Genomic DNA, 10,082 nt, shown 5'->3' on the forward strand with positions numbered 1-10,082 from the left:
CTTTTACCACCAACTCCAGCCTGGTACCTCTTCACAAATGAAGTTTCAATGATATAAATCCCAATTTATAATATAGTATCAGCCTATTATAATCCCAGAGGCTGGTAGCCAGATCAGCCTTGCCTATGCTCAACCAAACCAATATCTTTTTAGGATATAAAATAAAGGAACTGACAATCATCTAAATTGTATCACATTTAATAGTTATTAAAGTTATTTTTTTTTTTTCATTTGAAACTTTCTTTTCGCTTCCCAGGTTGCTTTCTCCCCATGATTTAGAGTTCCAAAAGTGGAATCTGATTAACCCATTGATCACTGTACCACTCCAGTGAGGCAAAGTTTGAAATGTATTCTTTAGTCTCTGGATATTTCGTGGGCGAAATTACCCCCCCCCCATTGAAACACTGAATATTAGCAAAGCCAGAACAACCTGAGAAGGTGATGCTTGTACATCTTAGGGTGGAATCGGTGAGTTAAGTCATACCCAAAGCAGGGGGAAGAAAGCAATAAATATTCAAAGGAATATGGCCCATAAAAAATTGTAGTGAAAGCACTTAATATACTTAGATGAATTTTTAAAATATATGTGGACCTGATTTAAAATACATGTAGGCCTTTCAACAGATGTCATACTTCACTGATGATGATTTCATTATTGTCTTAAAGTGACCTGCATTTTTCTTTCATTCTCTCCTTAGGTAAGTTGCCGTGCTTTATTTAAAAAATTGGTTGTCCTGGGAATGTCATGAACATGAGGCAAGTAAATACCACACTATGGTTTTACTACTCTCAATGTTTGAATGGCTGTACTTCTGACAGTTTACCTGCTAAAGACTTATTGGGGCATAGTTCTAAGAGCTCCATTAGCTAATAGTTTGCCGCATTGGTGAGACCTCAGTGTGGTAACTAGGATTTGTTGTACCAGGAAAACATTTGAATGAGCCCTGCTTATTATCATGTGTCTTATCTTCTTTTTGGTCTCACTTTTATTAAAAAGAGATAGTTTTCTCATACAATATATGCTGTTTTCAGTTTCCCCTCTCTCCACTTCTCCCAGTTCCTCCCTCTTCCTCTCTAGTCTGAATCCACCCCTGTGCTCTCTCTCATTAGGAAAAAAACAAAAAAACAAAACAAAACAAACAAACAAACAAAAAACAGGCTTCTAAGAGATAACTCCTAAATATCAAAATAAAACATAATGAGGGAAACTAAGACCGTGACACTGAAGTGGTTATGAGTTAACAGAGAGCAGAAGGATGATCTTTCTGCTCTCACCTAGCCATGGAAAATGCTGTACTTTGAACATCCCTGTGATACAATATTTCATTTCTCTCAAGGTACATTATTTTGTCATTGTAATTTTCCTTCAATATAATAATGATATACTGATTGTTCATAAATTCTGTGGGTTGCAATGGTCTTTTGCATCATGAATGTCACATTCTAGAACTTTATTTGTTTCACTTTTGCTTTCATACAGCTTCGTATTTAAGGCTTCACTCGGCTCTAATACATATAAGAATTGAAGGGAGAGAGGAGATAAAAACACATTTACTTAACCACAAGGAATGAAAGTGTAAAAAATACAGAAATACCATAAAATCATAAACATTAAACAATATTTGTATTTCTAATATATGATTATGTTTTTTACCCCATGCATGGTTCCTCTTTACAGTTCTATTATAATACCTCCTATACAGCAAAAACTTTCACTAAAATCTTGAAAGAGCCATTAAATGTTTTTCCTTATTAGTATGTGTGTGTATGGTGATTATATAGTGTAGATGCAATTCAATTATAATTTTAAATAGTGTTAACTGGATATTTTCTAGGATACCAAAATAATGTGTCCCATATAAAAGAAGCTGAAATGGAAATCACTGAGTGTTGAAAATAGACACAGATCCCAAAGTGTTTGGTAGTGAATAGCTACAGTAGGATTTATGGTATTAAAGCTTTGGTCTTAATTACAAACATTAATTTTTCTCTAGTAATATTGCTATAGCAACTCCATAGTTAAAGGGTCCAGGCGAGTCCCAATTTATTCATCTCAGGATGTTTTCTTCCATTATTAACTTGTTACATTATTGAAACTTAACGATATTTTACATTTAAATTGACTTTTCATCCACTCTCTAATTTGCTTTCTTACCTCAAACATTTTTATTTTTAATTGTTTAAAGTAGTGAACTTTTTATATACTTCAATTTTTTACTTTTTTCTTGGTTTTCCAATACTATCTGAAGTTTAGGTTATGGTTAGGCATTTTATACCATGAGAGAACAAATTTAAATATATGTTTTCATTGATAATTTAAGAAAAAGAATCATGATTGCTTTAGGAACTTTAATAGTGTTGTCTGACTTGTGTTTAACTATAATCTCAATATAATATATTGCAACATTTACACACATAGTTTTATAAGGAAATGGATAATTCTAGAATAATGTAGTCTTGAGTGTAATTTAAAGCCATAAATGTTATATAAACTAAATACAAGATGTCCCAAAGTAAGAATGGGGTATATTTCTGTCCATGAATAGCATATTCAAATATAAATGTGTGCACACATTAAAGACAAACTAATAAAGTGAAAAATGGTTAGTATTATTTCAAGCTGTTTTAAGCAAGCAAATAAAATTATCACTTCTCTGCACAATATGATGACATTATACATCGAAGAGTCATTTTTGTTTAGATAATCGTCTTACCAGGAGGGGTTAATGTGGCAGTTATCTACTTATCGTATCTTTATTATTGGGAACTATGCTAAATAGAATAAATAGAAGAAGAAAATAAAGATGCTGTTTCTAAGTAATCCTTAGCAATGTGGTACGGATAAGCAAGTCCTGACTACCAACAGAAAATAAAGTAGAATATACATGTGCCTGTAAACCAAGTGTAAGTAGTCAGTTGGGCAAATCTCAACTGACCTAGTCTTTCTCTTCCCCGCCTCAAATTTTGCTTTGTACTTCCTAATAATACACCTGGGACTTAAAATGCACAAAATCTTGTTAATTAAGAATAGAAACTTGTGACCTAGAGAGACAGCTCAGTTGTTAACAGTGCTTGTTACCTAATTGTGAGAACTGGAATTCAGACCTAGTGCTCACATAACAAGTCAGGTGCCCCACAAATACATGGAATCCCACATATTTTGGAATCCAATGGAATCCAATGTCCTCTTCTGGTTTTCATGTACAAATGCACATATGTACATTAATATACACATAATCTTAAAAAACCTGTTTATTCTTATTTTATGTGTGTGAAAGCTTTGCATTCATGTATGTATGTGTGTATATTATATGCATACCTGGTGCCTTGCAGGCAAGAATAGGAAATCAGATACCCTGGAACTAGAATTACAAGTGGTTGTGAACCAGTGTATGGTGCTGTAGGAAGTCCTACAGCCAATGCTTACACACCCATTGAGGCATGGTCTCTTTTACTGTATATGCAGATGTAGAGCATGCGTCTCTTTCTCTTGTTTCCGGTTGCCGGATTTGATTTTCTGATCTCCATTCAAGCAGAGGATTCTGATTTGTGAGTTTACTCCTAAATAAATAACCATCTATTTCTCAATTCTGAGCTAGTGTGTGTGTGGTTGGTTTTTTTTTTTTTTTTTTTTTTTTTTTTTTTTTTTTGCGTCCTTCTTCATTTGGCGCCCACGTGGATTCGAACTCCACAGCTACCGGGTGGATGGCCTAACAGCCTAGCCGGTCCATGGCACTGGACCCCACTGTTAAGCCAAGGGGTCAGCCATCAGCTCCTCAATTGATCCAGTATTTACTGAAATATCTCTGGTCTGCTGCTCAGTGGTTAGACAATGGACTGTATGGGATGCGTATGAATGTCTTGCCTACTTGTATGTGTGTATACCATATGCATGTCTTTGGAGGCAATATGAGGACAATAGATCCTCTGGAACTTGAAATTGTTGTCCACTGTGGACAATATCTTTCCTGAAGTACTTCTAGCCTGTGAGCATGATGACACACTGTATCCCACCAGCCATGACTATGTAGTTCAACTCAAAATGACAGCAGTATATGCTAAGACAGCATTTCATGACCGTTCAGTTCTTCATCACAGGCCAGTTACCTCACTCAGGTATGCTCCCAGGGTTCTGGATAGAAACAGCCATCTTCCGGTGAACAACACGTAAAGATATGATGGCAATTTTCCCTTTATGCAACTTTCCTGTCACAAAGAGCTGGCTCCTGGGAACTTCCCTAATCTCCAGAAAGTTGCCAGTATGAGGAGTAAAAAAATTGATAAGACATTCCATTCCATAAGTATCAGTCTAACAAAGAAACCATGTCACAGCTCACTGATCTAGAAATGAAGGAAGCCATCCAAGAATCACCACTGGAGAGAACTGATATTGCATAGCCAGATGCTAATGGATTAAGAGAAGTCTTCAGGGGAACAAAAATAAGATCTTAGTCCTGTGGAAAGGGGTGAGGACCCAGGTCCTGATCCAGCTAGGTGTGTTCTGGTCAAATCTCTTTATCTTCAACCATAGAATAAGGATAAACAAGCAAACAAACAAAAATCTATCTCAAGGGAGACCACATAGAATTCTGGAGTCTGTTTGTCCTCAAATAAACCGCTCAGGATTTGGACACTGAAACTGTCAAACAATTTTCTTGCTTTCAAGCCTCAGCGAGACCAAGAAGTCTCAGCTCTAGATATAACTTAAAAGAAGAAGGAAAAATATAACAAAAACTTTGGATTTTGTTTCTGAAATGATTTCACCTGACAGGATCTCTGTTGTGTAATTTTGAATACAATAATTTCTTTTGTATATTGTTCGCTTTTTAAAAAATGAACAAAAAAATTATTTGAAGATTGATCTTATAAATAGATACATACATAACTATGAACACATAGATACATGGCTGGGTATATGAGTTCCTCCTTCTAAATTTTAGTATTTAAAAAACTGCTTTTGTTTTTAAATACTAGCAGATCACTGCCAAGTATTAAATACAATTTCATGATCATAGTATTTTCTTAGAGTTTCACAGTATACTTCATGTTCCTGTTTTAAAAGTAATTATTATATATGTGCTCTTTGGTATACAATAGTGTTCACTGTTTTCAAAGAAAAAGAGTTGAACTGAAGGAATGTGTGTGTGTGTGTGTATGTATGTCTTTGTGTGAGGTATAAGAATTATTTATGTGTTACAGGTGTGTGTGTGTATGTGTGTATTCTTTAGAGGTCACAGGTCAATGTCTTTCTTCTCTATTACTGTCCCACCTTGTTTTTTGTTTTGTTTTGTTTTGTTGTTGTTTTGTTTTGAGACAAAGTCTCTCATTGAACTTGGAGCTCATTGTTTAAGCTAAATGAGTGATCAGAACATCTCAGGAATTCCCCATCTCTGCCTCCCCAGTCCTGAAATTGCAGACACATGCTGTAGAGACAGGCTTTTACACAGGGGCTGGCTGTTGACCTCAGGCTCTTATTCTTCCATGGTAATCACTTTTTCAATTGAGATTTCTCCGTCTTATGAAAAATGTATTTCCTTATTCAGTATTTGACTCTTAGTGTGCTACATATTTGTTTTTCTTGTGAATTATTTTACTAAAGGAATCAAACATATCATCTCCCATCCACTTCTGTTTCCTCTAATTTACAGTTATACTGCTGCTGCTAACCAATAGACTTGCTCACTTCCTCTAGCATTTCATCTGCAAAGATAGCCTAAATGTCTATTCGGTAGTAATAGGAGGCATTGGTGTTTACGTTTGTTTCCAATGCTATTTTTGTTGCCAAGTTCAATGACCCAAACCTTGACATTTTTCTTAGATGAGCTGTGTAGTAGGAAATTAAATGATAAGGAAGGCTGACTAGCCCATCTCAGTGAGGAGCACAGTGGCATGAGGTTGTTTTCCGTTGAGCAAACTAGAAAAAAACAAAGCTCCCAATTGGAAAGTTTTCCATGTTTTTCCATAGTCCAGTAAATAACAATAACATATTAAATAATATAGTTCAGTAAATGTTCATATATTACATAAGTAATTTTATTACAACTGATATTTTACTAAGTAGCATAATGATTAATCTTTGGATTATACCAGAAAACATTTAGTGTCCAGAAAAGGATGCAACCAATTCCTTTTATAGTTCATGTATACAAATCAAATACTGAGCCAGAGGAAAGGACACAGAATAGTTGCCCTTTAATGAAGTGTAATCACCTTCCTTTTTACTTTGGATTGTAAAGGAAGACTGTTCTTCAATAGAGTTTGCTTAAAGAAGAAGTGAAAAAACAAATAGTAAACATTGTTTGAAAATAAGTATAATGTTTTTTTATTTATAGATGGATGCCTGGTTTCAGTGTAAATTCGATGGCCACAGAAAGTAATCAAATCAAAAATAAACATATAATGCATTTGTTCAGCGTTCTTAATCAAGGAATTGCTGAAATAGAGATTAGCCAGGATTCTTCAAATCTGAGATATATCTGCTCAGTAAAAGTAGCTATACAAAGCTTTTTGCATTATAAAGGGCGATGCATGTGCACCTGTAATATTCTGTGGTGACTGTTTGTGTGTAATAATATTGTTCACCAATGTTTTACAAGTGTAAAGTACTTCAGCCATTGGATGGTTGTATATTGAGTCTAAAACAGTGTGTATTTGAGATATGTGTGCATTTAATAGCTTGCTCTGGGTAGGGAGTTAAAGAATTCACCTGTGCTTTTATTCTTCGGTGCCTTCCCTTCACTTCCACTTCCTCCGCTTTGTTCTATGTCACAGGTGAATGTTCTATAAATCACATTTTCCTGTCCCATTGTCACCTGGTTTCCTGTAAGATCAAACCAATGAAGTCACTGGAGGGAGACTGACTGTGATGAATACCTAGGCAGGGTATTTCTTCTTATTTACCTTTCTGCTTCTGCATCTCATTCCTGATCTAACATCCAAGCACAGACTCAGCTATGATTTCTGCTCCTCTTTGGAGACCATCTTCCAGGTTATGCTTATTTATTGTCTGTTTATATATCTGTTGTATTGCAAAGATGATGCTGTCTTTCTGTACTTTATAGTCTCCGGTTTATTCCATCACATCCAGTTTTGTTTTCAGTTCTTCCAATGTCAGTGTATCATCTCCCCTGGATTAAATTTCCTGGAGTGAATATTTGATATGATTTTAAATATAAATTATACTGATCGTGAGTAAGATTAGGAGCCTATGTATTAAATGTAGTCTATAGATTCTGCATGTTAGAAGAGGTTAAAACATCAGTCAGTAAAAGTCTATCTCACCTTTCCTAGATCTGTCTATCACTGGAAACACCAGCACCTCTGATGCTTTTAACGAAGCTTTGTACCACTACAAGCACATCCGATATTGCTTTCTCAGCTCTTCCCCCACACAGATACAATTCCGAAGAACAGTTCACATAATTTGAACAATTAATTGAAGTGTATATGTTCTTTCTGTTAAGGTTTTTATTTGTTATTGAAAGGATGTCCCTCTAGACTCACCTTGAATTAGAATGTGTCTTACTTAGTGCTGGCCTTACAGACTTGCCCTGCCTCACCAGACTTGTCATGATAAGCTTTTAAGTACAAAAGAAGAGATAACCTAAATCATAATCTTAGAATCGGCATAGTATATGGGAGAATAACCTTCAGGCAAGAAAAGAATGCGAATAGATGTACATAGCAAAAACGTGGAGAGCTGTGAAGATGCTAATGTGGCTAGTAGAGGCTATGAGTATCGTCAGCTGGGGTAAATAACAGAGAAAGATGTAGAAGCAAGGGAATGCATACTGAAGACCTCACACCCACTGGTCTCCAACATCTCTGAAGCAATGCAGGGGTCAAATGAATGTAAAATGGCTACATAAGAGTATAAAGAATACTCACGGGATGAAAAGGAGATTTTCAATTGTTTACTAAAGGATAGTGATCCTTAAGGGATGGACCAAGGAACTGACATGTTGAACAACAGAGAGAAGATAAAATTCGCCTCTTTTGGATTAGGTATGTATATTTTCTTCTAAAAGCTATTTATGTGATATAGTGTAGAGCATATTTTTCTTTTACTGACACCGTAGGAATAAACAGAGGGTTGGGTAAATATTACTTTAGTATATGCTTTGTGGCCCAAGTTTATAACTTGAAATTTCAGTTTCTTTTTAAATGCTTTATATAGTTCTTTAATCACTCATAATTTATGTGGGATGAAAGATATTATTTACCAATGTCAAAGAATCAATTTAGTATTCTACACTTAATGTTAGGGATTATTGATTTTGATAAAGAAAAATTATTTCAATAGGAATTTACCTAATACTAGTCTTAGCTATAATACTATATCTCTTTGGGGACCTCAGATTATAGAACTTATACTTTTTGAATGTTTTCTAATAATATTTGTCCCACACTGGAGAGACTTTTACGAACCTTACACCTCAGGGTTTTTTTCGAGTAAATAACACAATAAAAATACAATTTTAAAATAGGAGACAGTTTGCTCATATTTACTTTCAAATTAAATTATAGTACAAACTACATTTAGAAAGTTTTAAAAGCTAAGGTTCAGACTAGCAGATCCATTATTCATAACAATATACATTTTATTTTAGAAGCCACATTAAGGACTACTCTTTCCTAAGGATTGCTTGTATCAAATCGCTTGATTTTGGGTGTAAATATTTATGAAATGATATAAATGTTATGGTTATGACATTAATATCTCCATTACATTCTTTGATTCATTTAATGTGAATTTCAAGCTGATAATTAAAAAACTTTCTTTGTATAACAGATATTAGAATTATTTGAGCTTTCTGCTCTCTTAGAGGAGAAAACAGCCTTTGAATAGTAGCAAAGATGTTTGTCCTAAGAGTGTCTTGTTTTATCTTTCCATTCATCTAATTATCAATCCATCACAACCAACTAGCCAACAAAAATTAAAGTTTAGATCCAAACCCTAGCATTGTCACTCATCACCTGTGGTATTTTCACTTTGGGGAACTAAGTGTAAAATATGTGAAATATTTTCTATTTTGAGGGTTGGTACAGTTTTGCTAATCAGATTCTTTTCATACCTAATAATACAATTGAAATAAGTTTGAGATCTGGCAGGGGCTTTCATTGAGAGTACAGTGAAGAGAGAAACAGATAAGGGCACCGACTTCTCTGGTGGACATGCTATATTATAAGTATATAACTATAATATGATTGTATAACTACAATTATGCTGAGTTATAGAGAAATGCATGCTCATACCATGGAAGTTCTAGGAACTGGTGTGTCACTCTCTGCTCTAATGTGGGCATGTTCTGGGCTGTCATGGGCCAGGTAAATGTGATTGTAATGAGTCTTTACTGTATCCATTGTCTTGTGGACTGTCGCCCAGGTGTCTGCAGCAGGTAAAATCAGTCTGAGGTCCCCTTGTGGTTGACTCTGTGTGGTGTCTCCATGGCAAAGCTGGAAGCACATGGTTGACCACAGCAGCTTAAACATTTGTCAGACATCAGCCTCCATGTGTACAGGAAATGGATAGGACCACTGGCTTTTACTAGTTTCAGGGTTCACTCTCATGACAAGAGAATTTGGTGTACATTACTACTACAGATGAAAATATTTATGAACTTAAAGGGAACATGTTAATATTGATGCTTATCTTTAAAAAAAAAAAAAACGAGTTATTAGTGCATGAAAAACCTGTTCTGGTCTCTGGCATGGAGGTGCAAAGTTTAAACAGACTATGATTTATGACCTCAAATATTTGCTTTGTTGATAAAATCAAATGAGATTTGAAAATAATGTTTTCTAAAGACTATCACTTATCTTGGAAACTGACATTATTTTTGTAGTTTTCATTTAAGTAAAATTTTAACATTAAGAAAATTAAAACTTATGATAGCATGAAATTCTAGGAACACTTTATCTCATTATTTTCCATTCAACACATGATAAAAATTGTCTAAATAGCAAAGTGGTGAATAAGTCATGAATAGAATTCTGTTCCTTGTATTTCAAGCACAGAAATAATTTAATACTATTACTTATTCTGTTTTTATTTGTCCCAAACTTTGCTGAATCACTTTGAG

Source organism: Chionomys nivalis, chromosome 3 (assembly GCF_950005125.1).
Source record: "Chionomys nivalis chromosome 3, mChiNiv1.1, whole genome shotgun sequence".
In the NCBI taxonomy this organism is placed as follows: Eukaryota; Metazoa; Chordata; class Mammalia; order Rodentia; family Cricetidae; genus Chionomys; species Chionomys nivalis.